Consider the following 18,853-nt stretch of genomic DNA (forward strand, 5'->3'; position numbering starts at 1 on the left):
TGTAGTCGGTGGCTAGGTGGTCTGGTGCCAGAATTGGAATGTGTGTGCCAACTATCGCTCCGCCACAGTTAGGGAAGCCCATTTGTGCAAAGCCATCCACAATGTCATGCATCTTGCCCAGAGTCACGGTCTTTCGGAGCAGGATGTGATTAATGACCCCACACACTTCCATCAATACGAGTCCAACCGTTGACTTTCCCACTCCGAACTGGTTAGCAACCGATTGGTAGCAGTCTGGAGTAGCCAGCTTCCACAGTGCAATCGCCACGCGCTTCTCCAACGACAGAGCAGCTCTCATTCTCGTGTCCTTGCGCTGCAGGGCTGGGGCAAGCTCATCACGCTGTCCCATGAACGTAGCTTTCCTCATCTGAAAGTTCTGCAGCCACTGCTCATCATCCCATACGTGCATGATGATGTGATCCCACCACTCAGTGCTTGTTTCCCAAGCCCAAAAGTGGTGTTTCACAGTGGTAAGCACCTCCATGAATGCCACAAGCAATCTTGTGTCATAGCTACTACGCATGGCGAGATCAATGTAGCACTCCTCTTGCCTTTGTAGTTTAAGGAATAATTGCACTGCCACTTGTGACGTGTTAGTCAGAGCGAGCAGCATACTGATCAACAGTGCGGGATCCATTCCTGCAGCCCGAAGAGCTAGAGCAGAGCGCTCAGTACACAAACCATTGAAAGATGACGCCAAATGTGGATGGAAGCACGGGGATTGCTGGGATGCAAAGCAATGCATCACAGGGCATTGGGACAGGGCCCAGGATGCCCCATGACCCCCTCTGCCTTCCCACAACTCTTAGCGGCAGAAGAAGAAGAGGTGCTCTGTGGGATAGCTGCCCAGAGTGCACCACTCCGAATACCTCTGTAAGTGCCGCAAGTGTGAACATGCTATTGCACAGGCAGCTGACAGTGTGAACACACCACAGCGATTTCCCTTCAGCACCCTGTGCTGTAACTCTGCCAGTGTACATATACCCTTAGACACAAGATACCTTAGCAATGCCATTTAAGCACCCATAGAGGGAAGAGATACAAGAGCAGAAAGCGAGCAATTCGGTTTCAAGCATGGACTTGAAGCCAAGTGTAGTGCAAAATACATATAACAGCATTTACTAAAGCGGAATTTATGATCACCTAAAATTACTACCCAACTTTGCGCAGACTTCGTCTTATCGGTGGTTCTTCTAAATGAAGTATAGAAAAGCAAAAACAGGCATTGGTATATGTAACGGGTGTCCTGACTCATCCCTGCGGCGCCTCCTGCTGGTCGTCCAGGGAATTAGCTCACCAGCCTCTGGAGCGCCCTCTGCAGGCCAGTGATCCGCCTTTCCTCTTCTTTGGTCCCTGTGTCCCTCCCAGGACCCCGGTGCCCCTTGCCCTGGGTGCTGCCCCCTGGCAGTACCCACATGCTAGGTTTCCCCTCCCAGGGGAATCCCCACCTTGCCTCAGCACTAGGCCACTTCAGTCACCAACTAGCCTCCGCTCCCTGGGGCAGACTGCAGTATAGGCCACTCATCACTGGCAAGAGGGGTTTGGACCTGCTGCCTTGGCCTAGCCCTGGGCTGCCCTCTGCAACCCCCAGTACCCCTTGGCCTATTACCAGACCGTAGCCTGGGGCTATCCAGGCTGGAGCTCCCCAGCTCCTCGACCTTTCCCCAGCCCTGCTCCACTACAGGTACTCTGTCTAGCTCCCTGCAGCCAGGCCCTTCTCCCTCTGAAGGCAGAGAGAGACTCTTGAGCTCCTGGCTCCCAGCCTTCTTATACAGGCCAGCTGGGGCCTGATTGGGGCATGGCCCAGCTGTGGCTACTTCCCCAATCAGCCCACTAGCTTTTCCCTTTGCTCCAGCCCTCTGCCAGGGCTGTTTTAAACCCTTCAGGCAGGAGCAGGGTAGCCACCCTGCTACAGTATAAAATAGCTATCTCTGGAGACCTGGTATACACTATTTTGTTGTCTGATATTTCATGTAAATGTAATACTATTACTGTTACAAAATTAACATGACTAACTGTAAAGAGTGGTCATTTTCGAAGCTACTTAGAATAAACCAACTGACATCCAAAGTGCAGAAAAGCCACTTGAATGCCGTGTCCCTCATGGTGGTAGAAATGGAGTTGGTCCAACAAACAGCCCAAATTATAATTAAATTTATTCTTCAAACTTTTAAAACAATACAGAACAATTAATAATTTTTAATGACATTGTTTTCTTCTTAGCTGCAAGCAAATGAAAGTCGGCGATTACGTCGTCAAAGTTCCTTTTAATGACAAAAAATGTTTCAGTGCAAAATTGGTGGCTTCCTTCATGGTACTGGATCTGCCTCGTCACACTCATCCTCAAATTGTTTTCTTTTATGAGGAGAGCAGAACTCATGTTGATAGTATCAAAGTAGCTCTGCAGATTATAAATCCTCAAACTGGTCATGCAAGATGGCAACAAATGTTTCCAGGCATTGCAATAAATTGATTTTTGTCCATCTTCTGTAGCTGAATGCTGGTCAGTTTGAACCGCGGAAGGCAGTGTTCCAAAAATGTGCTGTGAAACCTGTCTCCAAGTGTTCCATTTTCTTCTGAAGAGAAGTTGCATTTTTAAATGACTTGTCAGAAGCCTGATTGGTACCTTTTGACAGATCCTCCAAGGCTTGTCAAAAAATGCTATAGTTTTGAAACAATGCCAGGCTAGAATCAGCACAGCTACACCATCACATATCTGACAGACTTTGGAGAGTCCATGATTTCTGGCTAGTGTCAGTATTTCCATTGTGGAAAATAGTTTTCCGTTGATATGTCGATGCAGAGCAGAAATAGAACAGTGACTGCATAACCCCCCCACCCCCACCCCAAATTGACTGCACCTGAGCAACTGTTAATTAACACTGTTGACTCCAACTAAATTTAGGGAATGTGCAGTGCAGAGCACGTCCTGTATTAGTGTATTTTTTCCATAGCAGATGGGCCTGCAGACCATTGTAATGACCAGCCGCATTACTAGCATTATCTTATGATTGTCTGTGGCAGTTACATACACCCAAACCTAGGTTATTTATCATAGCCAGCACTGCTTCAGCCAGGTTTGCACCTATGTGGTTCTCAAGTAACTGAAACCCAATGAATCGCTCAATTATTTGCCTCCTTTGAATTAATAAATCAGAAGATGAATGTGAGCTGGTCTACATGTGCTACACATCAGGCATTGAATCAGCAATTACAGAGAAATATTTGGTGTGCCGTAATTCTTCTACTACAGCGTTTTTGATTTTCTTTCCCATCAGTTCAATGAATTCGCCAAGCTGCATTTTCCAAAGGAAAACAATTGCACTGAACATTTTGTAAACAGCTCTTGTTATTACAGTAGTATGTGTAAGGTGCAAGGCTCTGCATTAAGGATCAGATTTTGCCTAGTTTCTCTGCAGCTGCACAAGGGTAGTATGTGGCACCAGAAGTCTCCTCATTAGCCCATGCATAGCAAGCAGGCACCATCACAGTTCCTGTGCTCCCCAAAGTACAGGGACTCCTCCCTTCCAGTGTCATCTGGGCTTCAAGACACCCCAAAGGGGCAGAGAGGAAGCAGGGATGGGGACCTCCATCCTTGGCCATTGGCCCCCACAGCTGGTGGGCGGCACTGGAGAGCATACTGTTTACCCTCCTATGAGATGCTGCAAGCATGCTAACAGCTCCAGTCCATCCCAGTATGGGGAAAGCTTTGTTTTCAGTGATTTGCTGGATGCATGACTTTTTCTCTGCCTGGTGGCTGGAAAGGACTTCAGTGCCCACTGGGCTCAGTCATCAGCTGTGCTGACTATAAACTCAGTGTGTCTGAGATGAGTGGACAGGGAAAGTGGCTGTAAAGCAGTAATCCAGTCCCTCAGTCCTGGGCTGACCAGAGGCCAAAATGGAACCATGTCAAACTTAGAGCAGCCCCAGGATTGTTCTAAGACACACTGCCTCCCCCCAATAAGGCAATCTGAACCAGGGCCCAAGACTGAGCCCAAAGGCTGCTATATTCAATAACGCTGATAGACATTGGCCTACATTTATTCCAGAAGTTTTCCTTAAGAACTGAGGGCTCTTTACTTGAGTTGCTCGCTAATTAGCCCATCTCCAATAATGAGGCTGTCAGGGAAGATAAATATAGCTATTGTTATTATCTTTCTTTCCGTGATACTCCTGGGGTAATTAAACGCACAGACCATCTCCTCTCATTTACACAATGGGGAAAACAGGAGTAATTCCACTGAAATCGATAAAGGAATAGTGCAAGTGAGAGGAGAATGAGACCCAGTGTGTCTGAGGGCACAACAAAGGAAAGCTGAGATTTCCGTGGAGTCTGGCTCACTCCCTATTTGCTGAGACACCTGTGTTCCCAGTGTGCACAGCTGTGTTCTTGGAGTGATCTGTCTCCAGAACATGTCAACACCACATGTCACCTGCCTGATTTAGGAGGGACTGGCAGAAATTCCACCCCAAGGATAGGAAACTTCCTATCTACGTCTCACTTCTCTCCCATTTCCTTCCTCTCTTCATTTCCCTGCATGTTCTCCCTTCATGCTTCATCATGGAGGCTGACAACACAATGCACCATGCAACCTCAGCAGGGTTCCTTTTGAGGCAATTCCTTTGGCTATCTTAATTGCTCACCTCTTTGCTTTTGGATGGCACTGGGCGACTGGGTCAGATTATCCCTTTCCCTGCCCCATGCACCAGGATGGGGCTGGTTGGAATGAGGCTACCTCGGTGGGCGTTCATCCCGATCAAGTGCCCGTTTTGCGTTGCAATTCAAACAGTGCCAAAGCTACCTGTTTGCCAGCCTGCTGCTTGGGAAGGTGTGGGACTAAAATATCCCAGGGCAAGTGGCTTCCTTGGATGAAGCTACAAACAGTCGAGTTGCCGCGCCTATGTGCAGAACACAGCAACTGTATAAAAAGAGCTACATTCTAAAGGAATCCATGGTTCTCTGGATGCATTAGTGAGCAGGAGAGAGTTCATTTCGCAGCCAAGTTCTCCTGAAAAGTCCCTTTTTGACCATCTTGTTTTTTTACAACTTTGGGAATTATTCCTTCCCCGCCCGCACCTGCCTCCTTTGGGGGCCCTATTGGTGTACGTAGCCGTGGGGACACCGCTAAAGATTTATCCGTCATTCCCCTGCACCTCCTTTTGTGTCGCTTTTCCAGTTTGATTTCATGTTTGCCCGTCTCCAGTCTTCAGATGCCAAAGCTGCATTCCATTCTCACCCATGTCCTCCCCCTTTTTTTCTCCTCCCTCCCCTGCCCTGGGGCCTTGTGTGACTTGTGTAGCGGAGGCAAACCAAGAAAGGGCTGTGCGACTTCCATGGAAACAAAAGCCTGTTTTCAAACACTGTTAAGAGAAACTGTTTCTATCATAGGCCTTTAATGACCTGAACTGTCCCTCTTTGGAGAACAGCAAAAAAAAAAAAAAAAAAAAAAGCAGCTTCTCTTTTCTGCTGCATTTAATTATGATTATTCTTTGGAAACCGTGTGTTGGCTGGTTCTTGGTTATGCACAAGCATTTACTTAGATAGGATATTAACAAAAAATGAGTATTTTGTGCCTCCTGGCGATTATTCCCAATAGCGATCGATGGGCTCATTTTCAGCGGCAGTTTATATTTTCCCTGTGAGCGGAGTCCTTAGGTATTTCAGTGTTGAATAAATAGTTCTTCATGGTGTGTGCAGTGGCTCAGGGGCTCCCCGCTGAGATCATGTCCTTAATACAAACAATACACCACATTTATTCTAAGCTGACCGCACTGACCCCCAAAAGTTTGTTCCCTCCACTGGGAGTCCTCAGCCCTTTCACTCAGCTGAATGGCCCACACAAAGACCTTGTCTCATCTACAGTCCCTTCCTAAGCAAAACTGGGAGGGGAGGGGAGAGGAAGGAACAGACAAACCTTGACCCATCCACCTAAAAGAAAATTAAGGAATTTGCATTTTAAACCTTAAGTGGCTGTCCCTTATCCCACCCCTCTCCCATTTTAATGCTTTCTTTTCTAAATGCCTGAGAAGTTCCAGGCCCACATCATACTGACTGAGCTGATGTCCCAGCAAAGATCAGAATCCCTACTGGGATGAAAGACTCTTCTTTTCTCTCCTTTACATTCTTATTTCTCTGGAGATTTGGGGGGAAAATGCTGCTACTTAAAGAAATAGACTCTTTCTCCTTCCTTTCCCTCACTACCACTTTTTTGGGGTGTTTGGGAAGGGGCACCAATGTCTGTCTTTAAAGATTTCACTTAGTTTTCTCTCTTGCTTTCCTCTCCGTGCTAATTGTTTTTTAGCCTTTATAAATGGCAGATCTTCCCAGGCAAGAAGTTTATGGGTTGAAAGTGCAAATGTCCTGTAAAAGTCTGATCCCATTTCCTTCTCGCTGCAATCTCTCTTTGAATGGTGGGTTTTTTGTTTTTTTTTAATTAAGCCAAACAAATAGGGCTCACCCTGCTACAACTTGAAGGAGCGCCTTTGCAACTTACGAAAGGCTGGCTGACATGAAAATGGCTCTTGGATTCATATTAGCACAAGGTGATGTTCAGGAGGGTCCCAATGTAGGTGCCGGTTGAATTCTATTGGGCCTGCAAAACTGACCATGAGAGCCAGACTCTCCTTGCATCTGCAGTTCCTTCCAGCCACTTGCTGACTTTGGTTGGGCTTTTTAGCAAGTGATAATCCCATTCTTTATTAACACACTCAGGGCAGGTCTACACTTCAAACACTGCCTCCGTGCAGCTGCACCGATGCTGCTCTTGAATGAAGACACTCCACACCAAGGAGAGAGAGAGAGCTCCCTTCAGCATAGTTAATCCACTTCCTTGAGAGGCAGTAGCTATGTTGGTGGGAGAAGCTCTCCCATTGACATAGCACTGTCTACACTGGGGGTTAGGTCGGTATAATTATGTTGCTTGGGGGGGGGGTGGCTTTTTCACACCCCGGAGCTACGTAGTTATATCAATATAGGTCTGTAGTGTAAAATAGACATGCACACACCCACGCTCTCAGTATATCTTCACTGCAGAGTTAACTTGCACGATCAGCATCTGAGTCTCAAGCCCAGGCTTGGGCTAGCCTGGGTGCGATCAGCCCACATGCAAATCCCTACCTGAGTTACCGTGTCCTCACTGTTGCAGCACTTCCCCCGTGTATGTCACTAGGACTTCTCCAGACTTGATCGGTTGTGCTGAGCTGCTGTATGATTCTTTCCCAGTTAATTGTGGGAAAACTTGTTTGTCCTTCTGGGGACATGGGGGATTCGGAGAATTGTGGGAAGATATTGGAGGCCCATCCACATTCGAGTGATTTAACCTGAGTCCCCACTGCAAAGATGGTGAGTTGCCAGCTCAAGTGTAAACCTCACTCTGGTTTTAGCCTCAGCCACAGAAAAGCCCAGCTAACCTGGCTTGAATGCACCACTAACTCAGGTCAGAGGATTTTGTGTGTAGATGGGGGGAGAGTTAGAGACACACCTGAGTAAGAGCCGGGGCTAACTCTGCAGTGAGTATCTGGTTCACACTTACCCCATTTCTGTGGTTTACTTTATTATTTTAAATAGCAACAAACCAAAAGAGTAAAGTTTTCTCCTGAGCATGGCTGTTCATAGGGCTTTCCCTGCTGGACCTTGGCCCAGCTCAGGAAGGGAAAGAACATTCAACACTTTCTCTGGAATGGAGCCCCATTTGCTACTGAGTAGCCTGACATTGTTCTGACAGCTCCAAATTAGAACAGGGTTACTTGGAGAACAAGCCACATCTCGAGGTGCATTCATAACGAGGCTTGGCAGAATTAGATTTTATATGTATAATTCTGACTGATAACATCAGTATTTATTTTTAAGCTTTTTTTCCCCCCCAATTTTTATCACTTTAAATGTTCACAGTTGTGAGAAGTGAAGCAGGGGTTGTCAGCCAATTATTTAATGAGAATAGATGCTGAGATTTAAAAAGTTAGAGGTTGATGACCATTAAAACACAAATAGTCAATGTCACATGTCAAAATATACCAAGTAAATATCCCTAAATCAAACTCTAAGTTCTCAAGCAGCATTTTTCTTTCTTTACCTGTCTGTAAATGTTAATGGTTATCAATGGAAATATTTTTGTCAGTTTGTGTATGTACCATGAAATTGACATTTTTCGACATTTACCGATAAAAAATCGAATTCTTCTTAGTCTATGCCATACCAAGACACCACATGTATTTACTCTTGTTCTTTCTTCCCACAGTGTTTATTGCCATGTTTTGACTGATCACAGAGTGTATGAGTATTGTCGGCTCCAAGCTTTCAAAAATCATGAATCAGGCCACCCATGAAATCATGGCATTTGTCTTAAAAAAAAAAAAATCGCAATTTAAAAAAAAAAAAAAAAATGTTAGGTTCTTTTTATTGGCTTTATGATTATGCGGTTTCAGGGTCCAATGGAAAAGAGAGAGGGAGTAAAAAAAAATGATAATAGGTGGGAATTTTACAATAATTTTGAAATGAAAAAAGTTGGTGGTATTAATCCCACCCATCCCTTCATGTGCAAAAAATAAATTAATTAATTAAAAAGTGTATTTTGTTTGGTTTGATGTTTAGAAAGCTTTTTGAAAACAAAAATTTTGACAAGAAACAAATATGTTTTGTGGAAAATTCAATTAGCTCTAAAAAACCTTACATTTCCTTAAAATGGAAGCTAAAATTCTCCTATGTCACATGACTCCAGGAACTGGGGCTCTGAGAAAAAAGCTCTGAAAAATCAGAGTTGGCAGCATTGGTGATCACTCCTCAATGTTGATCCCTTGTGTTTTATTGGCCTCTGTAGTGTCAAGTAGATGTATGGTTGATATATAATAAATGAATAATTCTTTAAGCTCTTCAGAGCAGACCCATGTTCACCTCTGTTTTCTGTACAGCACCTAACACAATGAGGCCCCACCCTGAACAGGACCTCTGGATGTTACTCTAATAGAAATTAAATAATCATACAATACATGAGCAGTGCTGGTTTCCACAGAGCTCAGGATTGGGGAGAAGGAAATCCGGGTATGTCTACACTGCAGATTAAAAGCGTGTTCTTAACTTAGGTTAACTAACATGTATGACCTAGCTCAGGTTAAAATAGCAACGAAGGCACAGCAACTTGGCTTTTAACTCAGGTTAGAAATTCAAGTTCAACCCCAGGTTACCTCAGAGGCTTGAACTTGAGCTGCTAATTTGAGTTAAAGATGGGATGAAGTAACTTCTTTGCTATTTTAACCCAAGTTTGCTAATGCCACATTAAGAACCCGTCTCTTTCTGCAGTGTAGACGTACCCTTAGGGTCCATAAACTGAGAAGGAAGGGTGGGATTTGGTAGAAGGGAGAAGTCTGGCAGAATAATTTGCCAAACAAAGGGAGAAAGAGAGACATGATTAGTGGTGCAATGGGGCTTTTTGGTTCAGCGGGTGGGAGAGGGCTGAGTGGTCTAGGTATCAGACTCCGATCTAGGCTGTGAAGGCACCGTTCAGCCCTTCATCCTGAAAGTAGTTTGTTGAGTTCCATGCATTTTACTCAATGGATTTTTCAGATCAAACCTTAAGAATGGAAGGCCACGTGCTCAGCTAGTGTGAATCAGCATAGCTTCTGTGAAGCTAGTGGCATTATGATTTACACCAGCTGAAGATCTGGCCCAGGGAAATCTCTGACTGCTGTGTTGTGGTCATAAAAGAACCATGATTCCTTTTGTAAATGCTGCAGTTGTTTTGGAGCCAGATCCTCTGCTGATGTAAATTGGCTCCAGTGACTTTAGTGGAGCATTGCTGATTTACACCAGCTGAGAATCTAACTCTTTTTTCTTCAGAAAACTACAGGAGCTGGTTCACCTCTACATTACTCCAGTTTTACCCTTGTGCACCTGCACTGATTTCAGTGGGGTTACGCTGGCGTGAAACCGAAGTGACTGTAATGAATCATACTCACAATGTCCGAGCTGTATTTTTTCCCTCCCTTAAGTTATTGATTTCTATTTAAGGCCTTAATGCCAGCCCAAACATTTTGTCTGGGACTTTAATTGTGTTTGCCTGCCTTCTATTGAATATGTGTCTTTATGCTGCAATACAATACAATTTTATTTAGCATCTGGTAATAAGAATCGGTGACTGCCAGTCAGTCCTCTAACATCCTTTTCATGTGCTATCACCAACTCAGGCCATGTCTACACTAGGGACTCTTCTTTGCTGGTATAGCTGTAAAATGCTGGAAAGCACTCCTAGTATGGACCCAGCACATCCTAGCAAAACTACACATTTGCTAGTCCACCAGTAAAAGCACAGTTTTGCTGGTATAATCATGTCTGCAACAGGGCCTTTGGCCAGCACAGCTGCATCAGTCAGAATCACAACTTTTCACACCCCTTCTTGCAGAAGTTTGTAGTGTGGATAAGGCCTCATTGTGCAGCCTTTGGCATGTCACTTCATCCTGGTCTAAACGTTTTACTGGGACAACGATTTCTGTTAGGAGTGTGATTATTTTTTTTCTGAAATTGTTATATCAGTACAACCCCCCTCGTGTGGATGCAGCTAAACTGGTATAAGGGTGCCTTATACCAGTATAGCTTATTTCCCTTCCCATCTGGGAATAAATATGCTGGTATAAGGCACCTTTATACCAGTTTAACTGTGTCCACATTAGGGTGAATTGTACTGTTTTAACTATAATAATTAAATAATTAAAATGGTACAACTTTTTCTAGTATAGACAAGCCCTTAACCTCTGTTCCTCAGCTTGCCCAGCTGTACAAAGGGGATAATAGTATCTATCCCACAGGGTGGATGTGAGCACCAATTAGATAATGTCTGCCATGTGCTTTGAGATTTTCTAGTGAAAGGTGCTATTGAAGTATCACATATACTGTTATTTGTTTCATATGATGTAGATTGTAAGCTCTTTGGGACAGGGATATTTTCTCACTAATTGTGGCCTCTAGGTGCTACTGTAATACACATAATTAAGACTAACACTAAAACGCATACAGTCTGTGTATTAGAATGGTTTACAGAACTAAGGCCAGGTCTACATTAGTAACTTTTGCCCGTACAGTAGTAATGTTGGCTATGGGCATGATTGTCTGCTGACATTTCTATGCCAGCAAAAGTCTTAGTGTAGACACAGTTATAGCGGCATACAAGTGATTTTGCTGAGAGAGCTTATTTTCCTCAGAGAACCGGTATAAGCTGTACCAGCCAAAATTTCTTTGGGGGGAGGTATGTTGGGGGGAGGGGGAGTGGATATAAACTTGATGTATGGTAGAAGGGGCTGCCTGTGTAGCTATACTGCTAACATTACACCAGCATGCCTTTTCTGCACATCTAATGTAAATAGAAGCAAAGGGAGAAAGGCTGCATGTTTTCAGATTAGAAACCAAGCGGCATATAGGTAGGCCAGTCTAGTGGTTGTGTCACTGCACCGGCACACAGGAGAGCTGAGTTAAAGTCTTCTAAAATGTTGATAACAATGCTTCTTTTCTCTGCCTCCTCTATTTAGCTTTTCTCTATTTCAACGGAGCCTAAGGGAGTTCGGCACCCAAGTCCCACTGAGATTCAATAGGATTAGGGCACCTTACTATCGGTTCCTTTAAAAAAAATAGCCTTGGGTTATATGTATGTACACCTAATACAAAGGGGGCTCTGATCTCAGCTGGGGCCTCTAGGTGTTACTGCAATGCAAATAATGAAACAGAAAAATAACGTGCTGTGAAATAGCAGGCTGGAGGTACTGTGTGTCCTCTCCACGCTCTTTGAGACAACAGTTCAGGGATTTCTGGGGAAAGGAGCAGGTTCCCCAGGGTTGTTTTTTTGTTTTTTTTTTGAAAAACCTTCCTCCTCCAAAAAGAGTGTGCCATTTACTAACTACTTACCCCGCCTTACACAACCATGTTTCTGCTCCATTCTCCCTGCCAGCACAGCCCTCAGCCTCCCAGAGGTTTTCTGACTTCTCCTTTGCTTACCCAAGGAAACTGCATGACCATTTCTGTTTGGAATTTGTTCTCTTTTTCCCTTCAGTGCTTTTCTTTTTAGGCTCATTAAGAAATCAATAACTGGCTCAGCAGGGCTTCGCTTAACCTGATTCTGGGAGTATTTCTAACCCCTGAAACGTGAACTGAGTTTTCAAATTGACTTAGCTGGTTTTGCTTTTGCTCATTTCCACTTGATAATATTTTCTGTACTACATTCCCCTCCATCCCCCTCCTCCCCAAATACACACACAGATTTAGTGCCGGTGAAAAGTCCTAGATTGACAGCCCTGCACAATGAAATCCTCTGCTTAATCACAGAACAGGTACAGCAGGAGCAGCAGTCTCTGTGTAAGTGTCCCAGCAATCCTCACTCCAAAAAAGCTGTCTATCTTGAACCTGGCTGCATGAATTAGAACAATCTCCTTGCCCCATTCGTCCTTGGCCTTTCTGTTGAGACGGCCACTTGGATGTCGATTGATGGAATGTTTTTTATGATGTGGACACATCCTCTAGGACCTGGACTGATGTCACCAGCTGGTTTCACCCAGGACAGCAAACAGCCCTTAGATGGTAATGATTTAGTGTCACTACTGTATTGGGACAGATCTAGAGGCAGAAGGCTCTTTATCCCTTTACCCTATATTCCACTTGCCTCCTCTGGTTGCATGTTTAATAGCAATTGTCTCCTCTGGGTATAAGCGAGATGCTATCCCCACGCTAACACCAATAGTTAGCTCTGGCCTCCCTGACATTGTTCCCCGTATCATGGGCCTCGGGCTAGTGCTGTTGGAAAAATGGAACATTTCTCCTGTGAAAAATTTCAGATTTTAAGAAATTTTCATTATTTCGTTTCAAATTCAAATTTTTGTTTCAGTTTCTGGAAATCCCCAAAATGTTAGTTTTTAGGTTTTATCTCCCGTTATCTCTCTTTTTATTTCCCTTCACCCTTTGTCTGCTGGAAAAGGTGGAAAAATAAAACAGAGAGAAAGTGACGGGAAAATCATGAGAAATCTGTTCTCACCATTGGAGCCAAATTTTCAGAAGAGCTCTGTACCCAATGCACACCAACTGCACTCAGGGCCGGCTCCAGGTTTTTTGCCACCCCAAGAAGCAGAAAAAAAAAAACGGAGTGCTGCCGCCGAAGCAAAAAAAAACCCCCAAAACCTGGAGTGTCGCCCTTTGAAAAGTGCTGCCCCAAGAACCTGCTTGGAGCACTGGTGCCTAGAGCCGGCCTTGACTGCGCTGAACTCTTAATGAAAACCTGGTCCATATTGTGCATCACCTACAACACAGCCATGAAGACCCAGGTCTCTGGTGCGATGGCATATGGTGCACAACTAAGTATGAGTCCAGAAATCTCTCTCTCACACACACCTAAAAGGTAAGCACAGATGTGCACACATAACATCACATAATCACTCAATCTTAGTCTCTGTCTCTTATACCCATCCACGCACACACATTTTGATATGCCACGCATGCAGGCTTCTTCAAAACAATTAAGTTAGTTGATTGTACTCCTAGCAACCAAACCCAAATGTTGCAACTATGCTGTGGCTGAAATCTATCACCTCAAGAAAGTTACCACACCAGTCCCTCTCAAGATGGGAGGTCAGCCAGATTGGCGTGACCATCTCCCCTCTCCAAGGTCTAGCAGCTAAATTCCATCACTGAAGACACCTCCTATTGAGTGCGCACACCTTCTTTTCTGTCTTGGGCATGGGGTTACTTTTTTCTAGTATACCCCTGTAGGAATAATGTTATGCTAATAAATGACCCCTGCAACATATCAAAGGGAAAGGGATGTATTAATTTCCTCTTTGGGACATGATGAACTGCAAGTTTGTCATGAACTTCATATGCTGTTATGTTTCTGCTTTCTACTGAAATGCTGACCTGACAGTGACATTATGGGTCCTAATTTTGCCCAAGTTTAGACACCTCATACCAGTTTGACACTAGTCAAAGCTTGAAATATCTCATCCATTAGAAACTCTGACATTTTAAATTATTTTTTCCTTTCTGATTCGGATAAAAAAAATCAATTTTGAAATTTCTTTAAAAAAAACATTTTGGGTGAATCTAAACATCGCATTTCAATTTTGATTTTACTTTTCTATGTTGATCTTATTTTTTCATCTTTTTATGTTTTATTTTCATATTATAAAGTGATAGAAAATAAAAAAAAATGAAAATAAATGTTAAAATGTTCCATTCTGACAAGCTTGAAAAGAAGTGTTTCCACCTTATTGAAATGATTCATTTCAACTTTTTAAAATTGAAATGTCATCAATATTGACATGGTCCTGCAGCACGGTTAGATTTTGACAAATCAGCATTTTCCAATGATTTCACTAGATAATTTTTAATCTGCTCTAACACCAGGTTTTTCAGAAGTGCTCAGTTCTTGTTTAGGCACCTGCATGGACTGGCCAGATTTTTCAAAAGTGCCTTGAACCTAGTAACTCCCACTGTTGTCTAGTGTAAAAGAAGCAAGGGAGCAGGGCCAATGTGTAACAGAAGTACTGGAGCTCCCAGCCTTAAGTAGCTTCCAAGGATGGCAATGCGACCGTTTTAGATAGACCCCAAAAGCTTGACTCCTGAGAGGTTTCACAATGCAAACATTGTCATTCTATTTGCTCTTGGTGTAACTAAATTAAATGCTTTGTGATGCAGGACAAACTCAGTTCTAGTCTAATTCAATACACCTATTTATTTCAAAAGGAAACATTGGGTTCAACAAGATGATGATGTATAAAGCAGCATCATTTCTTCACTGGAACAACAATCCTGGTATCTCAGATCTTTGTCAGCTCCCTTCTCTGTCATTTCCTCCTCCAAAAATATCCCGATTTCTTTTTTGTTTTCTTTATTTAAGGTGTCACAGTCATTTAAAAACAAAAACAGTTGCAGATGTCTGCAACAGGAACTATTAGATTACAAGCCTGTGCTGCAAATCCACTTGCATTAGCAACACTGACAATTTAAAGGAAGAGCTTTTGGGAAATATTTGTTGCAAAGGTTCCTGAGATACATCTGAGCTCCAAAAATGGTAACTGAGCAGAAACAGGGATTCTCTTTTGGAGTAGGCATTGAGAGAGTAGATTGAGCTGAAATTCAGCAGTTGGAGAAGAATTTGGGGATAGTATGTTGGAATGTGATCACTGTTCTCATACCCATTTTAGATGCTACATGCTAGAAAATTGCCCTAGACTATATCACGATATATGGAATTGTGATCCATCTTAAACGGGGGGTATTAATTAAAGAAACAGCTACAAACTATGCATAAGTAAGCAGGCTTCCACACAGCTCAAGTTCCAGCTTTGTCTCCTTTGTTTACCATGGACCGTGCCCTATTTGGAACTATACAGCCCACAGAGACATCTACTAGTGGCTGAATAGTATACTAACAAATACCTTATTTCAACCCAGGGTCCTGGTTCACCATTTTTCTGCCTGTTATCTAGTCTTTTACACCTGTGCAAAGTGGGTAAAATAATTCCATTTGGTTTCAGTACTGCAAATCCCCTTTGCATGGGTGTAAATAGTTACACAAAGTGCAGGGCAATGGTGAATGGAGCCCTGTGCCTTTGCTGGCCTTTCTTGTCAGGCGTTTTGTAGTAGATGGGATTGTCAAAAACATGGAGCAGATTAGCGCCTTCTGTGGGCAACAGGTAAGAGCCCAATATATTTCTACATGTCAGAAGTCTGATCAATCCATTCTTCGATCTTGTGTTTGTGACAGAGAACAGAGATTACTCACCAGACCCAAAGGAACTGAAAGACCCAGTAGAAGCTGGTCCCTGTCCGTTGTCTTGTTTTATTGAAAACAGGTTGTCAGGGCCACGCGCCTTCAACATAACACTATATGGTTGTAGCCCCTTCCTCCCACCCCCGCCATTCCACAGTCAGAAGTTGCTGCATAGGGGACTGGGTTAGAAGAGAACTACGTAAGAGGAGAATATCATTCAAAAGGGCTTTCATCTTGTTAGACATTTAATCATGGGATTAAGGAGATCTGCCCTCATGGAATGTCTTAATATGATTCTTTGCACTTACAGCTGTAACAGCAATTTCAATCCCGTGCAATATCTTTGGGGGCCATATTGTATTATGTTTATGTGTCACCATGGGCCAGGGATTGTATGCAACTCCAGGAGGGAGGGTTACCACAACTCCTCTATGAATGAAAAACCCTGGAGAGTGATTAAGGTGAATTGCTTAGGATGTAAATGCCTTCTGATGGGTACCACCCAATGCAGCGGCTTGCATAGACTGGTTCAAATTGGGTTTTCCAGAGACCAACAGATAAAGAAAGGGCTTTTGGCATAAAAAGGCTGTCTTTAAACTGACTCGGGGCTTTCTTTCTGATCCAGCAAATAAACAGGACCTGCTGTCCAAGGGGTCTCCAATCCTTGTGGAAGAGTTGGAAAGATTTTGGTCTTCTAGAGCCCCATAAGACTAATGGATGACCTCTGGTAAGCTTTTAGCATGAGTGTAGGAACTTTTATTGGGTTTTTAAATATGTTTTCTCTGTAATGCTTTCACCTTCAGAACAAATGTGCTTGCTTGGAGGGAGCTGTGTGGTAACTTGTAACAGCTGGCAATGCACTAGTCATAGCCCTGAGAGAGAAAAAAAAGCACAAGTGCTGGCCATCAGGCAGACTGGCCTACTGAGAATGTCACAGTGTAAGGCAGGGAGCTGTGCTGCCTTAAAGCCCTCGGTCAGAAGGGAGTGGGAAAAGGGTCCCAGCCCAGAGACAGGGGATGGTTAGGGATCTGAGGCCTGACTGGATAGTGCTGGAGTGGGCAACGGAGGGGGTGGAGGCAGGAGCAGTTATTCTGAAATTGTGATAACAGCATCTGATGCTTCTCATGTGAGGATCTCAAAGCATTAATCCATGCAGCTCCATAGCACTGTGGAGAGACAAGGATTACCACCCCATTTTCCAGGTATCTGAACTCAAGCAAAGAGACTTTCTAAGGCTAGGTCTACACTACCGGGGTGGGGGGAGGGAGGGTCGACCTAAGATACGCAACTTCAGCTACGCGAATAGCGTAGCTGAAGTCGGTGTATCTTAGGTCGATTTACCTGGCCGTGAGGATGGCGGCGAGTCGACCGCTTCCGCTCCCCCGTCAACTCCGCTTCCCCCTCTCGCCACGGTGGGAGTTCCAGAGTCGACGGCAGAGCGATCGGGGATCGATTTTATCGCATCTAAACTAGACACGGTAACTCTATCCCCGGTAGATCGATCACTACCCGCCGATGCGGCGGGTAGTGTAGACGTGCCCTAAAGGTCCTATGGCAAGTCGTTGGCAGAGACAGGAATGGAACCCAAATGTCTTAGCTCCTAATCCCCTGCTCCAAACCCCAGGTCACTCTGCGGGAGCTTGTTCCAACCTAATATAGGAAAGACAACCTCTGCCTTTCTGAACCAGCCAGGGCAGCCTAAAGCAGGAGTCTGACCAGCAGTGCCTAAAAACAAAAGGCAGGGCTGCAAAACTACTTTCCTCTGCTGCTTCCTGTGTAACTCACTGGGTCTCCACCCCATGCAAGGGAAGTATGAATGCAAAAAGCATGTGAAAATGTAATGCCCATAACCAATGAGGAGTAGTTATCTGTCATCCCTGGCTCTAATCAAATATACCCGGGGTGCTTCCAACCTGGGATTTGGCGAGGGAAGGCTGCTGTTCTGGGGGCTGGGGTTTACATCTTATTTTTTGCAGGGCCTGGAAGGAACAGCCTCTCTACTTTATTCCAACTTTAAAAGCATGGTAGAGAAGGGGAGTGGAGAATGAAAATCCCTTTGCTGCAGCACTGTCAGCCCCTTAGTTTTCCTTCAAGTCTGACAGGCCCAGGATGAAAGGTTTGGTGACAGCGGCCTGACAGTGCACATCAACAGCTTTGAATGTCTTAACAACCCGGCTACTGGAGATGCATTCAGAAGAATCTGTGAACTGCTTTTCCCCTTTAAAGCTCTTGCTAGCCCATGTCGTCCAGTGAAATCTTTTGTAGTTAAAAATGTGTGGAACTTTTTTTTAATGCCTGTGTGCACACAAACACAAAATGCTTTACTCCCTTTCCTTAGTTTTTTTTTTTTTTATGTCTGGCTTTCCTTGAATTGCGTTTCTGCGTTAAAAGTTTCCTTCGTAGACAACATGGTGAATTTTTATCCTTTAATTTTATTTTAAAGCCATAACTCCACTCAGTTGAACTAAACTGATCTATTCCAGCTGAGGATCTGGCCATATGTATGAGACATGCAAAATGAGTTTTTAGTCAAAGGAAAAGGAATCTATGATCACACAGCACTCCAGTTCTTGGAATTTGCATCATAAAATATAATTCACCAGCCATTCCATTTGCATATGTCTTGAACTGATGATCATTGATTGCAATAACCATGGTATGTCATTATTTGTGATACATAATAATTAAGTTTACATGGTGTTGTGTCCAGTCATTGGCAGGAGTGGATATGTTTCTATTGCTTCGGTTTCCAGGCAGCAAACACAGTTTGATTAATTGATTTGGTAGGGAATTTTTGTGGAGTCATAGGTAATATCTAGAAATAACGGAGTAGCTCTGAAATCTGAAGGTTTCATTCAACTGAGTACCTCAGATCTGGATGCTTTCTCCACTTTTGGTTCTGCAGAATGGAAGTGGAAAATCTCATGAGAAGAAGGATTTCTTACTGTGGGCTTGACTGTTAGCTTACAATGTAGCCAGGTATCAGGGGGTAGCCGTGTTAGTCTGTATCTACAAAAACAACAAGGAGTCTGGTGGCACCTTAAAGACTAACAGATTTATTTGGGCATAAGCTTTCGTGGGTAAAAACCTCACTTTTTTTACCCATCTGAAGA

The 18,853-nt window shown here is 43.9% G+C and overlaps 1 long non-coding RNA gene across 1 annotated transcript in view; it reads left to right on the top strand.

Moving 5' to 3' along the window:
- Positions 1–18,354, top strand: part of LOC135974663 (uncharacterized) — a 94,729-nt gene extending 76,375 nt beyond the window's left edge. The window contains exons 4-5 of the long non-coding RNA XR_010591790.1: positions 16,366–16,467; positions 17,717–18,354. This is a non-coding gene — a long non-coding RNA (uncharacterized LOC135974663). The remainder of the gene's footprint in view (positions 1–16,365; positions 16,468–17,716) is intronic.
- The last annotated feature ends 499 nt before the right edge of the window (positions 18,355–18,853 follow it).

This window comes from Chrysemys picta, chromosome 12, assembly GCF_011386835.1.
Source record: "Chrysemys picta bellii isolate R12L10 chromosome 12, ASM1138683v2, whole genome shotgun sequence".
NCBI lineage: Eukaryota > Metazoa > Chordata > Testudines > Emydidae > Chrysemys > Chrysemys picta.